This window comes from Gossypium hirsutum, chromosome D01 (genome assembly GCF_007990345.1).
Source record: "Gossypium hirsutum isolate 1008001.06 chromosome D01, Gossypium_hirsutum_v2.1, whole genome shotgun sequence".
NCBI classification, from domain to species: Eukaryota; Viridiplantae; Streptophyta; class Magnoliopsida; order Malvales; family Malvaceae; genus Gossypium; species Gossypium hirsutum.
Genome location: NC_053437.1, coordinates 40,419,054 through 40,432,471, shown reverse-complemented (window position 1 = coordinate 40,432,471; position 13,418 = coordinate 40,419,054). Strand labels below are relative to the sequence as shown.

The following is a 13,418-nucleotide window of genomic DNA, read 5'->3' as shown; positions in this document are numbered from 1 at the left end:
TATGAATCTGGACATCTCGTTGTCCAAGTTCATTCTAAATATATATTAAAAATATAAAAAAATTTAAACTATAAAAATAATAAAAATTAGTAAAAATTATTGTAACTACTAATTAACTACGATTTAAAAAAAAGTTTAGAATGAATTTAGACAAATAATTATCTAGGTCCATTTGAATTTGAACTACAATTTTCCAAATTATTTTAAATATATATAAAGAATATTATAAAAAATTATAAAAATAAAAAATTATTAAATTTATAAAAATATAAAAATTGACCTTAGTTTTCATTAATGTATAAGTTGTTTTTATAATACAAATTGACCTTTTAAGTTTGGAATAATGACTTATTTGGTTATCCAACTTTTAAAAAAAATTAATTTAGCCCTCCATTTAATTTTTCACCTTTTTTAGCCCTTAAACTTGATTTTTTTTGTCAAATAACCTAAGAATGGAACAGAAAGTTAACATTTTTTAACTTTGCTAATTAATTAAATTATTAAAAGGTATAAAAATTAAATATTTTTAACAAATTAATTAAATTTTGACATATCATCTACGTGGCAATCCACGTGTATACCACATTTGTAAAGTTAACAAACGTTAATTTTTCCATCCATTTAGAGCGATTTGACAAAAATACAAGTTCAAAGATTAAAAGAGGCGAAAATTAAATGAATGGCTAAAATGTTTTTTTTTTCAAATTTGAAGGGCCAAAAAGTTCATTTTGCCATTTATTTTTTATATATATTTGGCATAATGACTAAAATAGCCACTAAAGTTTGATTGTTTGGTCACTTTGGCCCTTTATCTAATTTTAGTCCACTTTAACCCCTATTTTTTTGTCAAATTGGTCTATTTTTAATGGACATGTTGACGTGACCGTTAGTCGACTAACGGTCAACGTTAACCTTAGTTTTCATTAATGTATAAGTTGTTTTGATAATACAAATTGACCTTTTAAGTTTGGAATAATGACTTATTTGGCTATCCAACTTTTAAAAAAAATTAATTTAGCCCTCCATTTAAATTTTCACCTTTATTAGCCCTTAAACTTGATTTTTTGTCAAATAACCTAAGAATGGAACGGAAAGTTAACACTTTTTAACTTTGCTAAGTAATTAAATTATTAAAAGGTATAAAAATTAAATATTTTTAACAAATTAATTAAATGTTAACATATCATCTACGTGGCAATCCACGTGTATACCACATTAGTAAAGTTAACAAACGTTAATTTTTCCATCCATTTGGAGCGATTTGACAAAAATACAAGTTCAAAGATTAAAAAAGGCGAAAATTAAATGAATGGCTAAAATGTCTTTTTTCAAAGTTCAAGGGCCAAAAAGTTCATTTTGCCATTTATTTTTTATATATATTTGGCATAATGACTAAAATAGCCACTAAAGTTTGATTGTTTGGTCACTTTGGCCCTTCATCTAATTTTAGTCCACTTTAACCCCTATTTTTTTTGTCAAATTGTTCTATTTTTAATGGACATGTTGACGTGGCCGTTAGTCAACGTTAACTGCTGATGTGACTGTCCAAATGTAATTAAATCGAAACATGGTACTATTTTGTCTTATATACCACGTTAGCAAATGATTTTAAAATTAATAATAATAAACCCTTAAACACACACACACAAACATATATAAAACAATCTAAGACGCCTAAACGAAGAACCCTAAATTTGGAATCCTTTTCCTCTACATTGAAATTTTGCAGAAATCGAAGCTTGAAATCTAGTGGCTCAGTAGAAAAATCGAAAATATTGTCTAAAAATACTAGTTGGAAGCCATCAATGGAGAAACAACCTTATTCGAAGTTGGTTTCTTCATCACGAGGGGAGTTCATTTATAATGGAGAGCAAATAACATGTTTCTGTAACAAGTTAGCTTCGAGAGAGACTTCATGGAGCGATTTAAACCCAGGAAGAAGGTATTATGGTTGCTCAGCTTTTCGGGTAAGCATATATTTAGCAATTTTGTTTTAGGGTTCATATGGAATTGTGGATTTTTTTAGTTTGTTTGATTTTTGTGTCGGTTGGACTAAATTGGTGTTACATTTTGTCCTAGTAATGGATTTTTGAGTGTATTGTAGGGTTTACATAATAAAATCTCGACCTTTTTTTGTGAATTTTAGGTTGTAGATGCAGATTTTTTAAGTGGTATGATGATAAGTTGTGTAGCAGAGTGAATGAAGTAATACGTGAATTACGTAATAGCAAAAGAATACTTGCAACAGTGAATATGAGACTTAGGAAGCAAATTATAAAGTGTGGGAGTCTATTTGGTAGTAAAAGTAATAATGTTGAGATGTCTATTAGTGGCAGTGTGCAAAATATGGACAAGGAGAACAATTATAAATAGGTCAAAGATGATTTTGTGGATCACATTGAATTAAGGATAAAGATTAAGGGCTTGAAGAAAAAATGTAACTCACCCATGAAAAAGAAAGACTTTTATAAGAAAATGTTTATTTCCAGTGTATTATTTATATTATTTTTCACCTTATGTAGGAATGTTATAACTTGAAAAGTATGGTGTCATGTTCTTGTGTTTTGTATATCAAGTTCCTTCAAAATTTATTGTTGACATAAATTGTCACATTTAAATTGGTATTTGTAGCTAATTTTAGGGAAGTCTAATGAAAGGTGTACTTAGCTTTGTAGCAATATTGGGTTTGTAGCTAATTTGAGGAAAGTATAATGAAATAAGAGCTGGGCCTAGGATATTTGACATTGTATGTCATCTACAAAATAGTTTTTTGTATGGGAAATTATAACATCTCGGAATAGGGCTTAGAAGTTTGGGCCTGGCGAGTTGTGGTCGCTAGTGATCTAGATGAGCTAGGGTTGCCAGCGGGCCTGGCGAGATGAGATCGCTAGTTTGGGTCGAGAGTTAAAAGTAGGAATAGCCCAAGGGAAATTATACCAAATTTAGGAACCCAACTTACTTTCCTCTTCACAACACCAATCATGCGCATAACTCTTTCCTACTTCTACTGCGACTAGGGCATCCTAAGAACATCAAAACACCTAGCGCCTATAAATTAAGCAATTTTTATTAAAATTTCAGTTTTCTTTTAAATGACAAAACTCTCTCTAATTTATTTATCGACTACTTCTCTTGTTGTCAGGTTCTACGAAAACAAGAATAAAACACTTACACTGCAGCAAAACAGGCTTTTAGCGGCGCTTTTACAAGCGTCGCAAAAAACGTCGCTATAGACAACGCCGTTAAATTTTACGACGTTTATGTGAAAAAACGTCGCTATAAAATATGACCTTTAGCGGCGCTTTTATCACAAATGCCGCTAAAAGTACCGTTCTTTAGCGACGTTTATAAAAAAAACGCCACTAACTTTGGCAGATTTGTAACATTCAATTTTCATCCATATACAACCCTTCCTATAGCATGAAATCCAACCAAAACTAAAAAATCTAAATGATACTTCAAATTCAACGAAAGATATATGATATAAATTGATAACTGAAGTATAATTCAAAATATTCTTACAATAATGTTAAAATTAAAAATGTTAATAATATTCGTACAATAAGAAAACAAATGTCTTAAGATGGCAGATTTTATGACTGTTGAAACATCTTCATCATCTTCTAAAGCTGTAGCTGGAGTGTGTCATACTTTCTGCTTTGCTCTGCTTCCCTCGCTGCTGCCTTTGCTTTAAGTTGTAGCTGGAGTTCTTCATATTTTCTTTGAACCTCAGCTTCTCTCGATGCTGCCTCCGCTTTAAGTTCAACAGGTGTAGCAGTAACCAGGATAAAAAAAGGAAAATATACAAATCCAGAAACAACGGTATTTGCCAATCACTTTTTCATACCATATGGTAGATAAGTTAGGAGTAATACCGAAAAAATAACCCCCTGGTTTCAACAAAAATGACACATTACTTAGAAGTCTCATTACTTTGTCTTCAATTTCAAATCTTAACTACAAATAGAAGAATAGAAATACACTTCAAATTCATCATATTTGCTCTCATGAAAAATCAAAACCCAATGTTCACAACTTAAACTACACAAAATATACGCAAATGATGCAAGCAACAGACAAGATCAGCCTGAATGTCCTTCTCTTACAACAAGGTTTCCAAATTATCCTGTCAAATGAATGTGCTGTTAAGGGCAAAAGAAGAGAAAAGCATTGAATAGATTCAAACTTTTTAAAAGTTAAAGCCTAAACTGCCACTTTTACCAGAATATTTTTCTCTCTTTTCACAAATAAATAACTTAAAAACATTTTTATGCCATCCAGAAACAAAAAATAAACATTAACTCCTTATACAGCACTGATAACATCATTCAAAGATCAAAAACATAAATCAAAATGGTTTCAGCATTTACCACAAAGTAATGAATGGATCAACTTCTCTACTATAAACTACCAAAAAAAAACCATTCCCATCTTTACCGAAAATATGCATATACTTGTGCTATAAGATGAGGAAGAATGCATCCTGAGCAAAATTCGTACTAATATTACTAAAACAGACACTCAGGTTGAAGAGGGAAAAAAGGGAAAGAAAAAGTATACATTCTTAAACAGACCTAAAAGAAAATCAAAGAAATTTCATCTAGTTTCTAAGGAAAAAGAAAGCATAGCTCCACATCTACATGTTCATACACACATGGAAAGACATTAGCATATTGACCAAATGGGGTGTAGTAAAAGAAGCTAAAGGTGGAATGATCATCCTCAAAGAACTAAGAAGTGAAGCTTTTGTGCTGACTCTCCTATACTTCCCTCACTTCATTTATCCCAGATGACACAACATCTGCAATTAACATCCATTTTTAACATTTACTGTCAGTCACATATAATCACAAGAATGATAACCAACCTATCATGACCTTAACCCTTGACTTCTATTTCCACTGCAAGATTACCAATGACTTACTAGGGACAAGAAAATCACTTATCACATTAATGATTTCATTATCAAAATAAGCAATTCAAACCCATTTTAACAATTATCATTAGCCATCAATGCACACATAAACTTAACCACAAGTTGAGAACTATGAACCTATATATTGAACAGTTGGCACTTTCACTTTACATTAGAAAAAAACAAAAATAAAATAGAAAACCTACCAACCAACCAAACCAAAAGCACCGTAAATTAATAATCGAAAATGTTACTCTTAAATGGGTACTTGTGTTTACTACAATGTTTCATGTACTTGAAATTTACTTAATATAAATAAATAAATAAAGTAATGAGGTGAAGGTGTTCGTGAAAATTCCATACCAATTCCAACATAATGACTGGTTTGAGCTCCATCCCATTTCTCTGCATTAGTTCCGCCGTCGCAATACAAGTCGCAGACCTTCAATATTTACAAAAAGGAGTTAAAATATGAAAAATAAAATATACCCATTTGCAAATAGGAAGTAAGGAAGTGAGGGAGGTGAAAGAGAGACGATGGCATATGGATACCCACTCATTTCTTCCTCTGCTTTCTTCTTTTTCCTTTTTCATGTACCCACTTCAGTCAAATGAATTGTGTCTTGCCTGGCTAAAAATGAGACAAGAAAAGCAATGTTGATATATCGGATCCAATAAAGGAATTAGTTTGGTTTTAGGCTAACTTCATTGTATAATTACAAAGAAGAACCTATGACTAACTTCATGCTGGGCAGTGTTTACCTAAAATCATAAATTACAAAGCCTGCCTTCTACATGAAATAAGAAAAATATAGCATGATGGATATGAGTTCAGGAAGTCAACAACAATCATAAGAATCTAAGTCACTTCCATACAAGGATCATTTCAAGAATAACAAAATTTAACAATAGATAGTTATTTATCCAAAGAAAAGAAAGGAAAACAAATAACAGTATTCATACTAGCAAATTTTGCAAAGACAAACCCTTGTTTATTTGATGAAGGAAAGTTTTCCAGAAAACTAACAGCTTCTCCTCAGAAGCGATTGATGCTTGAAACTATCAACTATCATGTACCAAAAAAACCATTACCATCTCCATAACTGCAAACCCTCAACTATTACCATAGATAACTTCTTGAATCGCTAATGAATATTCAAAAAAGATGGAAATGTAATGAAATGGAAAGTAAATTTTCAACAACAACAATAATAAAAGCTTACCTCTAAAATTTTTATGGCTTCTATGAGCTTCTGCAACTCGCTGCTCGAACTTGAGTTCTCCATCGCTAGTCTTTTCTTTTCTTTTTCAAATTGCAGGCTTTGAGGACTATGTCTATTTGTATTATCGATTTTTCCTTCTTTTTATTTTTGCATTTTGCCATGCCTATTTCCAGTTTTCCCGCCCTTGGTGAGGAAAATGGAAATTTAGATTTCAACCCTAAAAAATGTTTGAATTTCCATTAGTCGTCCATAGTTTATGTATCTTTTAGATTTTTTTCATTTGAAAAATTGAAATGAACGAATTAAAATGACATAATAAAGATACATCTAACAATGTTAGACACAGTATCATAAATTATACATTTCAATCATTGGAGTTACTTAAATCTCATAAATGATTTGGTGCTCAATTTAATTGAAGCTAACTCAATCAAAAATTTAAATATATAGATATGCATTTGTAAATGAAATGATGATATAATGTTCTTAAAATACGCTATATTTTAATGATTTAACATAATTTAATTCATTAATCATACATATTTATATATTATTAGTGCATAGTCTAATTTGGTAAAATTATGCCTAAAAAGTGTTGCCAGAATCTGATAAACTCAGTATTCTTTGTTTCCTTTTTCTTTCAGAAAAAAAAAGGAAAAAGAAACAGAGAGATAGATTAATAAAAACAACGCAACAGCGTGCTCCCAAGACTCAGTTTCAAAGACGCAAGCTTTACTTTGATTAGAAAGGCACATTTACACTTTGTAATATAACTGTTAATACCAGTCAAAGTATTCCTTATTATTATTATTATTATTATTATTATTATTTTAGTGTTCATATTTTAGGTTTTTGGTTGTTACTTTCTATAGAAGAATGTAGCTTACTAATACGTTACCAAGTTCCGGTATGCAAAAGTTTCAGACACTAAAACCCAAAAGATTGTGGAAACCACATACTTGGGTTATGTTTAGCTTCGTTTTCTATTATGCGGTTCTTACTAATGAATTACAAATTCGTATATAAAAGAAGTTTAAAAGGGAAATCGACATTACCTTCCAGCATCAGCGTCGACCGCTTTTGAGAATGCAATCAAAGCATCCAACGGCTTCTCCTTCACCGGAGCATTCGAATCCGCCACTATCTTTTTGAAAAATGGAGCTGTACATTTGAAAATCACAAAGATCCACAAATAAATTGAGTAAATCAGATCCGAGCCATTAAAAAAAAAGAAAACCTAAGAAAATTAAAAAAAAACATAAAAGACTGACCTAATTCGCAGAGCCTCGAGTCCTTCGAATCCGTGATGGAGTCGCATAGAGCAGTTAAACCTTTGGGCGTTTAAGAATCGGGGTTGAGGAAGAAAAAATGGCAATGGGCATAGAGTTAAAAGTTTTTATTTGTTATACCGAAAACAATGAAAAATGATAATAAATGAACAGTTAAAAATGATAATAATCGTGTTTGCAAAGTTAAGGGTTTCAGGGGGAAATTAGGGGTTTCAGGGTGAAATTTGGGGATAAAATGACAGTGATTTTTTTAAAGTAAAATATTTTTTAAAAAATTGCCGCCATTGCTTACATTTTGCGATATTTTTTATAAAAACGTCATAAAAAATTATTTCATTTTGAACAAAACGACGCTGTTTTGCTTTACTAAAAATCCTTTATTTTGTCTGCTAAAAATTATTAGTTAAAGTGATTTTATAAAACATTTATTATTACTATTTTTATAAATTGGATTTTTATTAAAAAAACCAAATACTCTCAAAATAAATATCTTATATTTTAATAAGAAAACAAATGATTAAATGGCTGTAATTAATTATTCAGTTAGAATTATCCAATATAAGCAATCAATCTCTCACATATCAAATTTTTATTAAAGATTGAGATGTTAATCATGATTTTATATTATTCTTTTCCGATCTAATCCCCATTTTATTAGAGATATTTCTTCTTAACTAAAATATAACTATTTTGCTAGATGTTCGATGTGGAAGATTTTAGTTTTTGTATTTCATTTTTATTTGTTATAATTTGGTCCTATCCAAAATAGATAGTTACTTACCCATATCAATCTGTTACTTTTTATTTATTTATTTATCAATGTTTTTTTAAATCTAATATTTAAATATATCAAATGGTTTAGATTAAATATTTTTAAATATAAAAGCATTAATTGATTGTATAAAATTTCATCATTTAACAAATCTCAAGTAAACCTTAAATCATAAACCATTTAATATATATAAAGTTTATCTATTATCTCTTAAATAATTTAAACTATAATCATAATTTTAATATATTAAAATTAATATTATCTCTTTTACAATTAAATAAGAAATTATTTAATATAGTAATTAAAAAACACTAATTAATCTAAACCCTAAACCTCTAACCCTTAACCCTTAACCCTTAAACCTTAAACCATAAACCATAAACCATAAACCATAATCCCTAAACCCATAATCCATAAACCTTAAAATAGTAACTCCTAAATCTTAAACCCTAAACCCTAAACCCTAAACTATAATGACAATTAATTCAATATTTTAAAATTAATACTATCTCTTTTACGATTATATAAGAAATTATTTAATATATAAATTTTAAAAAATCAGTCATGTACCCAAAAAAATTTAAAATTATTTTAAATAATAGTATTTTAATTTTTTTTTCATTTTTAACAAATATTTTTCCATGTTTTTACTTTCAAATTTTTTCTACGTGTCATTATTTTTTTCTGAAGAATTTAAATATTCAATTAAAAATAAATTTTATTTTAATTAATATAAATAAAATAGTTAAAATGATAAATAGACAGATAAAATGTTTTTTGTGACATTTTTGATAAAGCGCCGCTAAAGCTCGATATATAGCGGCGTTTTACAAAACGCATCGCTAATGCCACTAAATCTTGAAACCACTTCTTACTGAATTTTTGTGGCATTTTTCAAAAAATGCCGCTAATGCTCGATCTATAGCAGTGTTTTTCAAGAAGCGCCGCTAATGCTCGACCTATAACGGCGTTTTTCAGAAAGCGCCGCTAATGCCACTAAAGCTCAACATAAAACGTCGACATTGTGCTTAATTTTTTTACGATGTTTTTCAAAAAGCACCGCTAATGGTCGACCTATAGCGGCATTTTTCAATAAGCGCCGCTAATGCTCAATCTATAGCGGCATTTTTCAAAAAGCGCCACTAATGCTCGACCTATAGCGGCATTTTTCAAAAAGCGCTGCTAATGCCAATAAAGATCAACATAAAATGATGGCGTTGTGCTTAAATTTTTTCGGTGTTTTTCAAAAAGCGCCGCGAATGCAAAATCTATACAGTTTTTTATCCAAACGCCGCTAAAAACCTATTCAGCTGTAGTGTTACCTTTTAGGACTTAAGGTAAAACCATGTTTCTCTATTGAATTAGATGTATAGAGGTAACTAAGGAATTTTGCAACAAAGGAAACTAGGTTTGCTAAAAGACTAGCATGTTCTAACCTAGGTTCGCTTGTAATTACGTATGAGTTTTAATGTGCTTTGATGGTTAGTGACTTGTCTATGTTTGTAAAATTAGGAGCATGGGGTTTTATCTTAAGTTCCAAGTGTAAGTCTTTTCTATATTTCTATTTTGTGATTGTGATTATATATGTGTTTTTATGAACAATGATATGTGAGCTCTATATTGTGAGATAATTATAAACAGTGTTTTGCGAGCTCCTCATGACCTGTGAGATCTATGTTTAAGTAAATGTTTCGACACTCTAATATTCTGAAACCGTTGGATATAATGGCATGCCAGAGGATTCTGAGTACCGACCTTTGTGCTTTGTGTTTTGGGCAAGAGGCCCTAGGACAAGTTAGGAGGAATAATTTAATGTCGAGCTAAGTTCCATTCAATAGGATATGTTGGTGTGTTTGGAGAGTGCTTAGCTTTTTGCTACACTTATGAGACATGTTAAGACTTATTGAGTCAAAGTGAGGAGTTATAAGGAGATACACTTATCCAACAAAAAAGAACATGTGAATAAGATTATGTTTTCTGAAATATTATGTTTTACAGTTTTCAAGCTAACTGACAGTGAGTATCTGCAAACTAGGCTTTGCGTAAGTATGGTGAACCCAGTTCGTAATTCAGTGACCTTGCAAAAGCTTTTGTTTAACTCATGATTTGTGCGTGCTATGTGGTTTTTCTTTCCTGTATATTCACTGGGCTCGCATCGGAATGAGTGATCTAGGTGAAGCATAAATATTAAACAGGTGGCTCAAATGAACTTTGGACTTAAAAGGCAATGTGCGATTTCTACTTGGGCTTAGAGATATCTTTCTATCTATTGAGTTCGTCGATTTTTCTAGGACTTAGTTTTTTATGTTTATTTTTAAAAGGTAATGTGATTAATGTTTTCTTAATTTACAAGTTCATACTTAAGTATTTAATTCCTATCAAAATGCTCTCCATAAGTAAGAACAAAATAATCAAAAAATGCTAACTTATACAGAGTTCGCGAAGGTTGCTGCAATGTGACAGGGTTGTTGAACTGTGAAAGTACAAACCCTAAGAATTGGTGAACTGGTACCTGCGAGCCCTAGATAACTTTTAATACATGAAATTAGGAGAGACCTTGTGAGACGTGTTCGAAGAATCGAAACACATAGGGGTTGTTCGTGGAGACATACCCTATTTAAGGAAACTTACCCCATGAAAGACTTAGAATGTATGAGCTAAGCAAAGGTGTTAACCCAATGTTAGATAGTTGAATTGTTGTGTTCCGCGGGGTATCTTGTTTCACAAGACTTAGGGTTTGCATGTTTTTAATTCCTTTCATCAAATATTTATGTCTTTAGGGAAAGAGTAGTTAAGTTCTTGCAAGCAATGTAGGTTCGCATATTACTGCTATTGTGTACCAGGAAGCAAGCAAAGTGAGTTCACGAGCTTGTGTTTTCTTAAATCTAAACATGTTTTATGTTTTAACTTATAGTGTGTTGGAGGTTAGGTTAGGTTTAAATGGAGAGTCATTTAGGTGGCTAATGTGGAGTTCCATACCTCGGGTCTGGCAATTGGACTGGGTATGGGTTGTTACATTTATTGGTATTAGATCTCGACAGGTTGGTAAATTTGTTAGGTTCGTTAGGTTTGTAAACTATTTGATGTAATAAGTATGATTGTTTGTTGTTTGGGTAGGATTGGGAAAAATACATTGTCTTGGTTCAATTGTTTCTTTTGTAGGATTATGCTTCAGACCAGTTTCCATTACTCACCTTTCTAGTGTATGCTCGTAGATATACTTGGCGAGTTGTGCTTGCAGGTGTGGTTTGTGAACTATGCTCGCAGATGTGTTTTGGCGAACTGAGTTCACAAATGTGTTTGTTAAGCTTAGGATGGATAACTGAACATGTTTCTTTTATTGCATAAACTTGTTTCTTATGCACGTTTAAATTTAAGTAAAATGCTACCTAGAAATGTAAACATGAATGCGAATCATGTTAATGGAGCTGCGACCACTCTAGAGGGTGACTGGACATCAGCGTCACTTGGTGATCTCAAAGGGAAAATGTTCTGGATGAGAGTGTCGAACCGTTGGTATAAGCCCTGATTGGGGATTTCAAATGTGTCACTGGTACCAGTGTTGCTTCAACCAATCGAGGATTTCCATTAGAGCGTCTGTGAGCTATAGGAATTCAGTGGTGTCAGGGGAGTTGATCCTACTAAGGTAAAGTATTGGCTTGAGGATGTTGAGAAGATCCTTGAACATATGGCATATACCAAGGAAAAAATTTGGGATGTACTGTGTCCTTACTCACTGGTGAAGTAAACGTTGGTGGAACACTATGAAACAAGGAATTGCTGTGAACCGATTGACTTAGAACTTTTTTCTTGGAAACGTTTAAGGCGTTCATGGGTGAGCAATACATAGAAGCTCGTAAGTGTGAATTTATTAGCTTGGTGCAAGGCGAAATGTTTGTAGTTGAGTACAAGTCAGAATTTGTGCGGCTATGCCAGTACGCAATTGAGATGGTCTCCTTTCGTTAATCTTTTTAAATAGGTGGTTGGTTTTGCATCTGCTGCTGTTGTTGTTTTTGTCAATGATTTGTATGAATTTATCTTTTTGGATCAGTGGTCGACTTGATAATTGTACCCCTACTTCGAGTCATACATTGAAACCAAAAAAGAAAATAAAATATTTAGTAAAAATAAAATAAAAATCATAGCTGAAGTTAAATCTCCTAATTTATTCGATTAATGCAAAAATAAAAAATAAACTAGTGTTGTTGCCTCCCTAACAGGGACGTTAAAAACTTGATTGCCTCTGAACGTACTAACATCTAGAGTGTGAATATTTCTACTAAAAATATGGAATTTGAGGCGGTGTCCATAAGTATGTGGGTTATGTTGTAATATAGTTTGTTTACAACGAAATAGGTGAGTACTCCGATGATCGTACCCAAGGGAGGTGAGCACTAAATTAATATTAACCTAAATTTAAATAATTATAATTAGTACTTTAGATAAATTATATTACGAGAAAGCATAAAATAAAATAATTTAGATTTTTATAAGAAAAAAATAAATATGCATAACAGAGTGAACACATAAAACCAGATTTAAGCCTGGGTGATTAGCTCGCTTCGGTGGTCCTAACTAAATTCATATTTTGAGTTTCTACTCAATTAACTAGTTGTTACCCTAGCAGGATCTCTCGATCTTCCACTAAACTAATAACTCGAAAAGAATGACTTATCTCTCGACTTTATAGTCCAGACTAGATTGGGGTAAGGGGTTCACTGATAGGGAATACCAATTTTAGGTTAATTCTCACGTAGATAACTTCCTAGGGTTGTCAGGCCGAGTGTTTAAGTTTTTCCTCTCCCAAACAGCTGATTCCCTAAGAAAACCCTACATAGAAATGAATTAATCACACTTCCACTCACTAATCCCACATAAAAGGATTAGTTCCTCATGGATCTCAAAAACACATTAAACTTGATAAATAAGATCAACATAAAGAATGAATCAAGAATAAATGTTTAAGAAGAATCCTAAATTTTATTTAATAATTGATGTGTAGGAATCTATAAAGTTTGTGTTGGATATACAAATTAGATATTCCAGTGAACATGAACGAAAAAACTGAAAATAAATCATAAGCCTAAAAAGGACTGAAAACTAAATTACAAAGACAATTCTAAGTTCTGAAAGTCGTCCTCTCTCACGTGTCTTATAAGTCTATTTATAGTTTTAGGGTTGGTTGTCGTCCTTAGCCCTAGGTTAGATGATGTTTTTAC

The 13,418-nt window shown here is 31.4% G+C and overlaps 1 long non-coding RNA gene across 5 annotated transcripts; it reads right to left on the bottom strand.

Moving 5' to 3' along the window:
- Positions 1-3,978: 3,978 nt before the first annotated feature.
- Positions 3,979-7,598, bottom strand: LOC107922623 (uncharacterized). Of its 5 annotated transcripts, none has more exons than XR_005908885.1 (6): positions 7,410-7,581; positions 7,194-7,299; positions 6,139-6,355; positions 5,472-5,546; positions 5,279-5,357; positions 3,979-4,801 (listed from the first exon to the last, which is right to left on the bottom strand). It is a non-coding gene; the product is annotated as an uncharacterized lncRNA (long non-coding RNA). The 5 variants fall into 5 exon arrangements; XR_001691378.2 differs by having other exon boundaries at positions 3,979-4,126; positions 7,410-7,580; XR_005908887.1 differs by having other exon boundaries at positions 3,979-5,357; positions 5,472-5,981; positions 7,410-7,598.
- Between the last annotated feature and the right edge of the window lie 5,820 nt (positions 7,599-13,418).